We start from the raw sequence: 4,656 nt of genomic DNA on the forward strand, positions 1-4,656 counted from the left end.
CAATCTGGGATCTAATTTCGACAGCTGAACAGTGGGATCACTCGTTTGAGAAATGCTTGTACATAAAGATATTATGCTCAGGCTTTGTATCGTAAAATGGCGCTGATACTGTTCACAATATTATGTATGGATGAAATATCGAAAGTAATTTTTGATAGTAAAAATATTCTGCGGAATGACGAAACCACAGACTTACTATGTCGCCATGCCAGAATGTGACGTGAGCATAATGTCATCGAAGCATTATTCTGCTACCTACAAACAATAATGTTATGACAAAAGTACTTTCTGAATGAATCGGTCGATCGATCATCATCAGTGACAGACATCACATTCAAATACTGTAGGTCAATGCACCCACTCACACTAAACCAGATAAATAGGTTAGTGAAATAGTTGTACGAAGCATGTATAACCGAGACGAGGATAATATGTAGGTACCTTTTGAAATTTAGTCACAAAGCTGTGATAGGATACATAGCCAATGAAAAATATCGCATAATATACAATTGCCTGCTGTACTGGTCCGTTATCTGAATGCGAACATCCAGGTGTTGGATCTTCATCGTGGAATGGGTGTTTTGCGTCTGCAACGAACTCGTGTTTAACGTCAACAAGCTGGAGGTCAATCTCGGGTTTTATTTCAGTGAGATGCGTTGCTGGATACTGAAAAAAACGTTATACATTTTTGTAATCATATAAAAAAACAATTTTGAGCTCGCGTACCTATTTTATGACAATACTTACTTATATAATTGAGTTAGGTAGCTGTCTAAATGTATGTCAAAAGGTTTTTGAAAGAAAGTTTGACATCCTCGTATATTCTTAAACAATTTGTAAAAAATATGGACTTATCGTAGGTCGTATCGTTTAGGTATTCTGCTTAAATAATTATAAAAAATCGCAGGAAAGGACTTAATAAATAAAAACTAACCTCAAAATCGAAAATGAATTCGTCTGTGTTCTCCTGCTTTATATAGATGCGCGTGTCAGGGCTGTTTTGATGGCTAGTTGTTACATCAAACTTGTCTTCAGTACCAGATTGGTCTCCATCACATACTCGCTCGACTTCCATGGTTGCGTATCAACAATGAATAGTATGCAATGTGCTAGAGACAACTTGCCAACTTTCTGTTGTGTTGTATATAAATGTTGCCGAAATACAATTAATAATATTCCGTGTTGCTATTATCTGATAAACAAGAATGTACCTATTGAATTTTGTTGCTATTATGGTACAGATGCTAATGTCAAGAACACCGACTAAACGTAGAACATTTATCGTAACTAAAACGTATGTCCTGTCGCTGGAACTAATAGAGAGTGGAGCCAGGGGCATGCCACTCAAATATACCTTCTGGTTCAAAGTTGTCTCTCTCTAAAGTAATATTCTGTCTCTCTCTATCAACATGGTGTAGCTGGCGGGCTTCTTTTTTAAATAATCTGTTGCATTGTAATATGGTAATAAAAAGTCAAAAAATTGATATAAGTATTATTTTTATTGCAGAAATATAAATGTACAACAAAAAATAATAGTACATAGGATGATAAATGAATAATATTACATAGCATGATAAATGAATAACATTACATAGCATGATAAATGAATAATATTCCAGACATGGTATATAATATTACATATTACATTATCACAAAATCATGACAAATATAAATTTATCAAATACAATGAAATTGTGAATTACATTAGGATTTTACATATTTCAATTAATTTAAAAAACCGATTATTGTTCTCTGATCAACAGCATTTAAAGAACATGATGTTATGGGATATGGGATTGGGGAGCATGGTTTATGGGATATTGATTAATATTCAAAATTAATTGTTTATGTTATTTATTATGGTTAATTTCGTGTTAATATTTTATATAATAATGAATGTTCGTTTATTTATTTAATATTGCTGGGGTATGTATTACATAATATTTAATTATTTTTGAGATTTAAACAATAGGAAAACCCACTTTAAATTTGTACTACCGTACCAACCTACCTACTTATTTTAGGAATAAATCATGGAATATATCAAAAAAATGAATTAGAAAAATGTCACTTTAAGAGTATTGCATTTATTATTTAATTATATTTGAGGTCTAAACAATAAAAAAACATATTCTAAATGTTGTATCATGATAGTTAATTTGCGTACCTACTTATTTTAGAAAGATATCCTGTAATAGTGTAGGTAATATTATACAAAACATAAATTTAAAAAAATGTTATTTTTTAAAAGGGTAGGTATTACATAATATAATAATTTAATTATTTTTGATATAAAAAAACCTACCTACTTATAATTTTTTATCGTACTTTGGAGGTATTAATTAGTTAATGTTCATTTGGGAAAAAATCGCAAAATTAATGGCAATATTCAGCAAATTCATATTTTTATTTCATCTGGTAGCACTGCTGGCGTCCACAGAAAAAATCGAAAGTTTTTGACGTACATAAATATTAACGGCTAATTTAATATACAAAAAACTAGTTTGTTCTAAAACAAAATCAAAAGCGAAATAAGCAAACTATATACTTTTGTGTCCAGTACATACATATTATTATGTATTAATTATAATATTATTTAAACAATGTTTAACAAAAAGGGGTCCATCGAACAAGGAAGGATGTGTTGATTTTAAACGTAAGTTGGCTACAATATTGCATTAAAATGAAGTATTCATACATCTGCACTATATTTTAACATAATAATTAATATATACACTATATAACAAGCCAAACAACAATTACACTCGACATACATACAATAATACATCAAGCTTCCTCTCAAACATGAATGTCAATCAATGAATCGTAGAAAAGTCTATTAATATAATAAACCCTGCTGCGTGGGGTCTCATTTCTCTGAGAAGCAAAACCGTAATTTAGTATTATTTTATATTTCAGCTGAAGCAGTGCTTCGTCCACACCCAGAGAAGAATACAGAAATATTTTTCCAGTGGGTACCTACGACTCAGCGGTGGCCATAAAAAAGAATTAGATGCGACTTTTATATGTACCTATGCATCGTCGGATATGTGATTTTCATTTTGAGTCCTGTTCGTAAAAAAATGTGAGTAATATTTTTAAATAATGTACCTACATAACGCAGTAGTTGGGACTTGCATGGCGGATACGCATAGCCAGTTGAAAGAAAGTGGCGAATCTGCCTGAAATAATACTAATTACACGGCGACGCAGGGCATTTTTGACGTTTACCATTTTCACAACCTGTTAAATGGCACCATACATTGACAACATCGCGTCTCGCTTACGCTCGAAGAATGAGATTAGCGGGACAGTCAGCACTTTTAGGTGTAAACGGTTATTATTGCGATATTTTAGTTTACACACTATCTTCGACCATGTCCAATCCTAATAGGATCATATGGGCCTCCACAGGATGGAGGTTTGTATTAACAGAAGTTGTTTTTACGAGAAATGGATATCAGCCACTTGCTCAACCTATTAGGTCCATACTCCAACTCATACACAAATTGAAAAAAAATATGTGTACTTGTCAGACTCAGGATTCGAACCTGGGACCCACAACACTATAGGCTGACGCTTAAGCCGCGCGGCCAACGTGGATGTACTATTGGTGCCGGTAAATCCATGCACATGGAGCTATAATGTTATATACTCGTGTGATCCATTCTGTATACACAAGTTATAATGAATCTGTGGACACAAACTTTATTTTTATTCTCCTCGATTTGTTAGGTATGGTAAACTGTTCTTCAACGATTACTAACGATGGTGAATATTGCACGATTTCAGCTGAACGTGCAGAATCGCCAGGAACCCTAACGATGCAGCAAGAGCTTCAGTTGGAGACGTCTAGCACTTCAGCTGTTCAGAAAGAGAAGCGTGAGTAATTTTTAAGTTTTTAGTTGCCTTGAAGTACATAATCACTAGTGCTGATTGACACAAATCGATCCTATCCACACAACTAAAAAATATCAATACTTACCTACATCAATTGGTAGGTTCACAAGGTCCTAAATTGACTGGAACCGACTTGCAAGAATAAGAATTAAATTATAATGTATACACATTACATTTGGTGTTCTCAAAAACATCATAGCTCTTGTTTTAAATTAATTAAATGGGTAACAATTTTTTATGTGACTTAAGGCTTTACAGCCATTTTATACTGATCTGATTATAAGTAATGGGCCGTTACCATGACTAACTATACAAAACTGAAAAATAAAACATATACTGCAATAATTATAAGTAAATAATACATTGTTTTGTGATGTTTCAGATAAAACATATGGCTGCATCTTAGCGCGTCTTGGTGTCCCTTGTGTTGATCAACTCACCCCCAAGGCAGAATACTTTCTCTGATATTTTAAAGCAAATACTTTTTTGTTGGGTTATAAAATAACCTCTGAAGATTGGATAAATAAATATACATAATAATATATCAATCGCTTAACCCGCTCTAGATGTTTACGTAGTGATTGACAGACTAATCTTTAATTAAATGATAATTTAATTTATAATTTAATTTAGAACAATATAGCCATTTTTCTATGCCGATAAACCCGTGACGATAACATGCAAGTAATAATACTTAAGTACATACCAAATTAATTATAGAATTTCCAACCGGCTGTATAATTATTATAATATGTC

At 32.5% G+C, this 4,656-nt stretch overlaps 1 long non-coding RNA gene across 1 annotated transcript; it reads left to right on the forward strand.

The window, feature by feature from the left end:
• The first annotated feature begins 2,623 nt into the window (after window positions 1-2,623).
• On the forward strand, window positions 2,624-4,375 carry LOC147077475 (uncharacterized). Its single transcript, XR_015069355.1, has 4 exons — window positions 2,624-2,656; window positions 2,920-3,085; window positions 3,793-3,882; window positions 4,283-4,375. It is a non-coding gene; the product is annotated as an uncharacterized LOC147077475 (long non-coding RNA).
• The last annotated feature ends 281 nt before the right edge of the window (window positions 4,376-4,656 follow it).

This window comes from Rhyacophila brunnea, unplaced genomic scaffold, assembly GCF_057557595.1.
Source record: "Rhyacophila brunnea isolate RB1 unplaced genomic scaffold, BYU_Rbru_1.0 scaffold_13, whole genome shotgun sequence".
Classification (NCBI taxonomy): Eukaryota; Metazoa; Arthropoda; class Insecta; order Trichoptera; family Rhyacophilidae; genus Rhyacophila; species Rhyacophila brunnea.